The 9,494-nt window shown below is 44.9% G+C and overlaps 1 pseudogene; it reads right to left on the bottom strand.

The window, feature by feature from the left end:
* Positions 1-1,779: 1,779 nt before the first annotated feature.
* Positions 1,780-8,762, bottom strand: LOC123186912 (putative disease resistance protein RGA4; annotated as a pseudogene).
* Positions 8,763-9,494: the final 732 nt, after the last annotated feature.

Genomic DNA, 9,494 nt, shown 5'->3' on the forward strand with positions numbered 1-9,494 from the left:
GGTGGAATATGGTGGCAGGGGGCACCGCACACGGCTAAGGAACGATCATGAGGATCAACTTGTGTGTCTTAGGGTGCCCCCTGCCCCCGTATATAAAGGAGCAAGGGGGAGGCTGGCCGGCCTATGGGGCGCGCCAAGGGGAGGAGGAGTCCTCCTCCTAGTAGGAGTAGGACTCCCCTCTCCTAGTCCAACTAGGAGACTTGAGGGGGAAGGAAAGAGAGGGAGAGGGAGAGGGAAAGGGGGGCCGCGCCCCCCCTCCTAGTCCAATTCGGACTCCCCATGAGGGGGGGGGGGCGCCACCTCTTGGGCTGCTGCCCTCTCTCTCCCCTCAGGCCCAATAAGGCCCATTACTTCCCCGAGGGGTTCCGGTAACCCCTCCGGCACTCCGGTTTTATCCGAAATCACCCGGAACACTTCCGGTGTCCGAATATAGCCGTCCAATATATCAATCTTTATTTCTCGACCATTTCGAGACTCCTCGTCATGTCCGTGATCACATCCGGGACTCCGAACAAACTTCGGTACATCAAAATGTATAAACTCATAATAACTGTCATCGTAACTTTAAGCGTGCGGACCCTACGGTTCGAGAACAATGTAGACATGACCGAGACACGTCTCCGGTCAATAATCAATAGCGGGACCTGGATGCCCATATTGGCTCCTACATATTCTACGAAGATCTTTATCGGTCAGACCGCATAACAACATACGTTGTTCCCTTTGTCATCGGTATGTGACTTGCCCGAGATTCGATCGTCGGTATCCAATACCTAGTTCAATCTCGTTACCGACAAGTCTCTTTACTCGTTCCGTAATACATCATCTCACAACTAACACATTAGTTGCAATGCTTGCAAGGCTTATGTGATGTGCATTACCGAGAGGGCCCAGAGATACCTCGTTATCTCTTATGCTTGCAAGGCTTATGTGATGTACTAAAGGGTCTAGTCAGGAACTCGTTATCCTCATCCATGAGTTTTTCATCATCACCCCAAGTGTCAGGATCTAAGTGGAAAAGATTCCCGGGGGCCGGACCAAAAAGCTCTTTATAGTAATGTGTAGCATGATTAAGCAAGTTATCAGTCCCCTCAATGGTGGTGTCACCACACGAGAAGGAGTGAATGGTGTTTTTACGTTTCTTCCCATTGGCAATCCTATGGTAGAAAGCAGTGTTTTGATCACCCTTCAACAACCAAGTTTCATGTGATTGTTGAAGCCAATATAATTCCTCATTCACCATGAGTTGTTGGAGTTCGCCACTAAGAGAGGCTCTTTTCATAAGTGTATCAGGATCAAGAGGCCCTTGTTCTTCCATAGCTTCTATGGAAGCAAGCTCGTCCTTGATCACTTTTTTTCTTTTATTGGTGTGCCCGAATTTATCAGAACCCCAGCCTTTAAAAAACTTTTTAAACCGCTTCAACTTGATATTTAGGACATCTATAGGGTCCGAGGACTTAACTGGTTTCTGCCAGATTTGTTTGACCAAAGGGAGGAATTCCTCGTTGGCCATCCAACTCATCTCAAATCTGAACTCTCTAGGCTTAGGAGATTGAGGTTGCGAGCTGTTTGTGGACATAAGGAGGGGATTATGGTCAGAAACATCTCGGACCAATTTTGCTTGGGCTGCTTCTTCTTTTGTATGTATTTTCTCAAGGTTGTAGATGCTAAGCTCCCTTAGGTTGGTCAAGTGCTCTAGTTGCTTTGGTTCAAACCCTTCACTTCTTTTATTGACTTTAAATATCTTAAGCTCTTCTAAGAGTTTAAGTTCTCCCACATTATAGATATCAGAATGAAGCTGGTCATCATTTGGGACACAAAAATGGCACAATTTGGCAAGGTTGCTGATGTCTTCGGGCAAATTACGACTGTCGTCCCACAATTCAAGATCTAGAATCCTTAAATGATAAAATTTAGAGATGTTTAGTGGTAAATGCATCTGGCTCTTACTTGTCCCAAAGACATAGGTATCGTAGGTGGACAAGTACTGAAAAGTTATGTAACATAGACTCCACAGGACAAAGCATGATGGGCAAATGAAGAACACGGAGAGCATTAACTTCTCCAAAAAAATCACCAAATATCTTGACAAAACCTTCATCCATTTCTCCAAATAACATCAATGTTTGCAAATGTTCAACCTTAAATCTTGTCTTCAGTTCTTCCAATTTACTCTTCAATTTTTCACCAGTCACTCCATCATATTCACCTAAGTCATCTATGCTAATAGACAAGTGACGGGTGGATGGCTGAATTTCCATTGGTCCAACATCAGAGAGACATAAACTAAGACAATCATTTGATGCAACTTTCAATGCCAAATCATGCAGTAGGTCATGCATAACATAACACAGACCATACTTAGTTTCCTCTTCTCTGAAAAATCCATGGGTGACTAACTCATTTAAATTGCTCAGACCTATGTCTTCAAATGTTTGGTTTTGGCCATTGGGCATCAAAATATCTAGTCCAATCCATAGACTGATCAGCTCGTCGCTTTTGAAATTGTAATCTTCAGGAAACAATCCAGAATAGGCAAAACATTGTTGCAGATGGAGAGGAAGAAAGTCATAGCTTAGCTTCAAGGCAGGCATTATTTCATTGTCATCGGTCTGCTTCTCCCATCCTTTACTTTTTAGGACCCTTTTCCAGTGATGCAAGCTAAGGTCTTTACTCAGTAATCTACCAACCGTTTTTGCTGCAAGAGGAGATCCCTTTAGTTTTTCTATTATCTTATCTCCAGTCCCAAGAAAAAATTGTTTCTCCCTTGGATATTGCTCATCACCAAAGACAAATGCAAGGAATAACTTCCTAAACTCTTCAGATTCTAAACCATTCAGATTTATTGACTGACCAGTTTTTTAACCTTCCGTGCTATTGCTTGAAACCGAGTTGTGACAAGAATCATGGATCCTTTTTCTTCTGATTTACTAAGAGTTGACAATAATTTTCCCCAGTCATCCCCATTACTAATATGCCATATATCATCCAATACAAGTAAGAACCTTTTAGATTTCAATCTTTGTTCAATCAGCTCTTCTGTTGTACTACTCCTTTTCACTTTCGACTTGAGGGGTATATGTTTTGATCTGTTCTAGCACATTATCCAGATTGAAATTGAGTGACACACATATCCAAATCATGACTGGAAAATGACTCAACACTCGCTGATTGCGATATATGTGTTGTATGAGAGTTGTCTTCCCCATTCCCCCCAAACCAACAACTGGAAGCACAGTTACACCCTTATCACAATGTCGACCCTTGGTGATGTCATCTATGATGCTATTCATGACAAGATCCCTCCCGTATAGTTTTGGCTCATAAATTCCACCTTTGGTGATAGGTCGGCACTGGACAATGTTTGAGGCATTTCTAGGGCCACAACTCTGCAGAAGGCCATTAACATCCTCACGCACAAGCTGTAAATTCTCTACTATGTCCTTCATCTTTTGAGAGAAATCAACCCTATTAAACCCAAGAATTGGTGTTTCTTGCACATTACCACAATCTTCCTCACGAACATGTGAATCTGGGGAAGATGAGAAGGGAAGGAGTTTACCGAGCTTGGGCATGCATCCGCTGACCTCCTGATTTGCGCTTGCCGCCGAGGAGGAATCGGCAGGTGACCTCTGCCGGCGTTTAGCACGCTGCCAAGGGAAACAGTTGACCAGTTTGCCAACAGCTTTGGCAGTGTGGCGCGCATTGAGGGCGAGGTCGTGGACGCCACCCTCGCCATGTTGGTCGGCTGTATCGTACGTGCCATGGAGCTCATCGTGGATGCGGAAGTAGTCCAGCTCGTCCAACAAGTCTTCGGCATTGTGTGCCAATTTCCGCAGCTTCTCCAACAACATCTCCATGGCCGGGCCACCGAGCTCCTTGCGAGTAGCGTTTTCGAGCGTCGCTTGCACGACCAGCAGTTCCATCCTGAGGGCCTCGATGTTGGGACCAAAGTTCCTGCTGGCCGCCCAAGCCTCCAGCACACCATCTGCGACAGGGGCTAGCGCCTTGGCCACCACCCACTGCGCCACTCCGAGGGCCACGTCGGCCATCCTCTGATCTGATGCAGGGATAGACGACGTGCTGCCCCTGCTTCCAGGAATCAAAAGGAATTCACTCGTAATTAAATAAGCATGCATTTACTGCTAATCCTTGAGATTACTGGTACAAGATGTTGCTAGCTGCAAATTAAAGGAGAGGAGTACGTACTTTGACGCACGCTCGAGGTGCTGGAGGATCCTGCCTGTCTGCCAGTGATGGATGCCGCTTGCCTAGCTATAGCTGCAAAAGGGCTGTGTTGGCTGTTGAGTTGTACATAGAGAGAGAAACTTGGTATGCCCAGTGTTGTCTACAAAGTAGCAGATAGTGCCATTTGGCGATACAGAGACCCTGGTATGATAAACGAAGTCTTTCTATTTTTTCCCCTCCCACCCTCTCTCACCAGATACCAAAAGCTGGAAGGTAATGCTCCCACCAGATCTGATCAACTAAACAGGGTTTGGACCCTGTTTAGCTAATTATATTCCATACTGAACTGCCGGCCTTTGTTGGTTTCCTGGTCAATGCATGACTGTATACCTACTCCACATGATACCATCACCTATTATGGTTTCACTCTAACCAAGTTGGCATCATATATATTGGAAGATGAAGTAAAATAACAAAATGTAGATTAAGACATGGGTACCAAGACTAGCTTGGTCTGATACATCCAGTCTTGCTATCTTTTGCAGTCACCTCTACACATTGGTTGGCCCATATGAATAAGAGAAAGTTGTTACTAGCTTGTTGCTAGCAGCAACAATGACACTGACATTTTTGTCTTCTCAAATTTCTAATGAATTTTTCTCTTCAAGCCTCCGTCACCTGCATACTTTACTCCTTTTCCTTCTCATTATTGGCGAGGGCGGCAGAAGTTGTCTCTCAGGAAAGAAGAAAACAACCCGATGGTGGTGAATGGGAATACCACAGGAAGTTTCGCCATGGAGGCATGGAGATAGCTTTGCTACTTGGTTCCAAAGTTGAACTGTACTGCATGAGGTTATTTTTACAGAGTTACAACTGGCCCTTCATTTAGCCAATTATAATTCATACTGAACTGCCGGCCTTCAGTCTGGTCAGTGCATGAGTGTACAGCAGCTACAGCTACTACACATGATACCATCACCTAATCAAGGGCATCATTTGCTTAACATATCGTTTCACTCTAACCAAGTTGGCGTCATATATAATAGTAGAAGATAAATCAAAATAACAAGAGATAAATTACGACAAGGGTACCAAGACTTGGCCTGATACATGCATTCGTGTATTCTGCAGTCACCTCTACACATTGGTTGGTCCATACAAATAAAGATGAAGTTGTTACTTGCGTGTTGCTAACTGCAACAATGACATTTTTGTCTTGTCAAATTTTCTATTGATTTTACACCAGCGCCTTGGCATGCCAGGTTAGCTAGCTAATGTTTGGGCAATTTGGGTTGTTTTTGCATATACAGAGGCACATCAACTTGTGGATACAAATGATGCTACGTAGAGCAGCCACCAAAAAGCGGAGAGATTTGACGACTCTGCCCCTAATTTCCACAAAAACCGCACAGTTGTGGCAGAGGAGAGGTACCCACGGCGGCGAGGCGGGCGACGGGGAATTGAAGACGCCGGCGGAGGAGATCCCATCGGTGGCGCGCCCGACCTCTGGGCGCCGAGTGCTGCGAAGGAGGGGGTGCCGGAGCTCGTCACCAGCCATGGTCATGGGCGTGGGGATTGACCTGAAACCTTGCACGGTTGTTTCAGGGAGGGGACGGGACTTTTAGAGCAGAGAGCTGTAAAATTTATTTTACGGCAGGGAGATATCTTGCTACCAGGTTACATTTTCGAGCGTAGAGAAGGTATAGAGTTGAATTGTACTGCATGAAGTTATTTGTACAAAATTACAATTGGGTAAAGAGCACTAAGTTAGTGAAGGCTTTATCTTCATCTACTTTATTTTTGGGGAACTAATTCTTAATCAAGTTGGATGTAGCTAAACACGGCGGGGAGAAATTTGCCACGCATTTAGCTAATTATGTTCCATACTGAACTGTCGTTCTTCTTTTGGTTTGCAGGTCGATGCATGAATGTATCCCTACTTCACATGATACCATCACCTAACTAATGACATCATCTATCTAACATATGGTTTCACTCAAACCAGGTCGGCATCATATATAATAGTCCCTCCATCCCGAAAAGTTTGTCGCAATGTTTTTTTTTTGCAAAAAAAAAACCTCCCAAAACATCTGATACAACCCGCACTCCTCAGCTCCCCTGCTCAGCTCAACCGCGCGTCCTCCGCCGCTCCCATGCTCCACCGTAGCAGCCTCCAGCAGACCCCCGCGCACGTCACCATTTTCTGTTCTTCTACGGTGCAGGAGGAGGGGAAACATTTGACGCCAGGTAAACCGGCGTTGAAGGGGTGCACTGTCCCTATGAAGCTACGCAAGAGGAAACACGGATAGATTAACCAGCTCATTTTTTCGCTTCACTGAAACACAGAGAGATAGCTTTTGCTGCCTGGTTACATCTTCGAGCGTAGAGAAGGTTTTAAAGCTGAACTGCACTGCATGCAGTTATTTGTGCAAAATTACAATAGGATAAAGAGCACTAAGTTAGTGAAGGCTTTATATTCATCTGTTTTTATTTTGATGGAACTAACTTAAGTTGGCTGTAGCTACCTACCTAGGTGGGGGGAAATAAGTGGGCTAATGGACCGAATTCGCCATGTAATTGCTGCTGGCCTTCATTTGATTTGCTGGTCAATACCATCACCTAATCACTGACATCATTTGTTTAACATATGGTTTCTGTCTAACCAAGTTGGCATAATATACAAGAGAAGATAAAGTATAATAAAAGATAAATTAAGACAAGGGTACAGAGACTTGGTCTGATACATGTAGTCTTCCTATTTTTTGCAGTCACCCATACACATTGGTTGGACCATATAAATAAGGTGAAGTTGTTACTAGCGTGTTGCTAGCTGCAACAATGACACTGACATTTTTGTCTTCTTAAATTTGTGCTGATTTTAAACCAGCGCCTTGGCGTGTAATGTTAGCTAGCTATTGTTGGGGCAAGTTGGATTGTTTGTAATATATACAGAGGCACATCAACTTGTGAATATAAAGATGCTAAACTAAACCAGCATTGAACGGGAGATAGTACTTTTGTTCGTCTCAAAAATGAAAAAGGTAGTACTTTTATTCACACTCTGCCAAAACATGGAGAGATTAACAACGCAGCTCCCTAATTTCCAAAGAAATTGCACACGAACAAGAGTGGGAGCGGAGGAAAGGCACGGGCGGCAGCGAGCTGGGCCATGGGAAAGCGGGAGGAGATGGCGGCAGACATCCATCAGCGGCGACGCCTACCCTCTCGGCGCCAAGTGTTGCGAGTAAGAGGGTGGAGCTCGTCGCCGGCCATGGCCACGAGTGTGGGGCTTGACCTGAAACCTTGCACAGTTCTTTCAGGAAGGGGGCGGCAGTTGACAGCATAGAGTTATAATTTTATTTCAAGAGAGAGAAAGAGAAGTAGAGAGTTGTAACTTTAATTTTAACTGAGTCTAGCTGAAATATGTAAAAGGTCAATCATTGCGAGACACTTGCGGTTCCACCACTTGCTAGGCTAGTTTCGCATGTAAAAAGTTGAGGGCAGCAAATAAATCCCAAGCATTAATCGAGATCCTGATTCACTGTTGAGTGTTGACTGATGAGAACAAAATGCAGTGCTTTGCATTGGACAGCCACGGGAACATAAATAAAAGTACTCACAGAAGTCGGAAACAAAGATTGCACAAAGTAGCGCTCAGACTAAACAAAGAGCAGCAGGGCTGCCGAGACGAGAGACAGTGAGGACGTGGGGTTTGATGTCAACATTATTATTTGATCTCGCATAAAAAAGAAGAAGAAAAGGAGTAAGTGAGTGATTCCTCAAACGTAGTAGTAATAATTGGGCTAGCTGCACTTGTCACACGGAATGGATTCCTTCAGTATGGAGGTCTCTACTAACATAGTGGTAACGAACTGAAGGTGGTGCCCCTGAAAAAGTGATCAAGCTCAGGCTGGAACGACCAGTAACCCAGTATCCATCTAAACATTGCTCTCATCGGATCTGATGAACCCAACTAACCACATCCCATCCCATCCCGTGAAGTAAATCCAAGAGTAAAGACTAAAGACAAAGCTAATTAAGCCGCCGGTCTGGCGCTGGTGGCGTTGCAGTCTTCAAGGCGCAGGCCGGCACAAGGACATGCCATTTGAACGAGAGCTGAGTGTTAAAAAGACGGGCACTAACCTAGAGCCCTAGACTCGGGTTGATCATACTTGAATTGGCTCCCACAAGGCCCGGTGGCCATTACTACTTAATTTCTGGGGACGCGCCGAGAGAGAAAGACAGACAATAGGACGCACGGAGACGGCTGCGATTCCACTGAAGCAAACAAGCATGCGTGCACCCGGTCCGCAACTGAGTGGTTGGTTGGTGACCATGGTACTTGAGCTAATTAGGTAGGTCGCGGTGGAAGGAAGCTGGTGGGAATAAACGCAAGCACCTGTAGGGCGCGGGCAGAGCACGTGAGATCTAACCTTGTGGGTGGCGCTGGCTTCCAGTTCCAGCGGACGGAGGAGAGGGACCATGCCGGGCGGGGAGCAGAGCAGCTTGACTGGAAGACGAGGCGCCTCGCCGTCGCCGTCGCCGCCGAGGTCGGGACCAGGGGAGGAGGAAATGGTGGTGGGTGGGTGGGTTGGTCCAAGGTGGGCCAAGGCGGTGTTGTCACTGTTCAAGGAAGTAAGACTATCCACAGTGGGAGTAACATAGATAGTAACATCACACATATCTAGATAGAATAGATGATGTGGCAAGCAATAAATCAAGAAAGAGAGGCATGTGGTAACATAACTAGTTACTACTAATATGAGTAACATCACATATATCAAGATAAGATGAGTCTATAGCCTAATAAATGAAGTGTTGGACGTTATCACACATATTTTACTCGCCACTATAGATGTAGTAACATAGAGTAGTAACTGCTCATGTTACTACTTTATGTTACTATCCACTGTGGCTAGTCTAAATAACACCTCGCGTCGCGCGTTGTGGCCATAAAACTAGTATACCAAGTTGTAAAAAACTCACTATGTGTATATAACACCCCGCGCAGACAGATACGGTGTTAGGTTTATGGGTCAGTGTTGGAGATGTCCTTACATCATCTCTAGCAAAACTCGTAAAAGACCCCAAACTGTATAATAACCGTCGTTTTATAGTGCTCCCTCCGTTCCTAAATATATGTATTTTTAGATATTTTAATATGGACTACATACAAAGCAAAATAAGTGAATCTACACTCTAAATTATGTTTATATACATCTGTATGTAGTTCATATTGAAATTTTTAAAAAGACTTATATTTAGGACGAACGTAAGAAATCCTCATCCTGTAAAAATTATACAGC

Source organism: Triticum aestivum, chromosome 2A, assembly GCF_018294505.1.
Source record: "Triticum aestivum cultivar Chinese Spring chromosome 2A, IWGSC CS RefSeq v2.1, whole genome shotgun sequence".
Taxonomy (NCBI): domain Eukaryota; kingdom Viridiplantae; phylum Streptophyta; class Magnoliopsida; order Poales; family Poaceae; genus Triticum; species Triticum aestivum.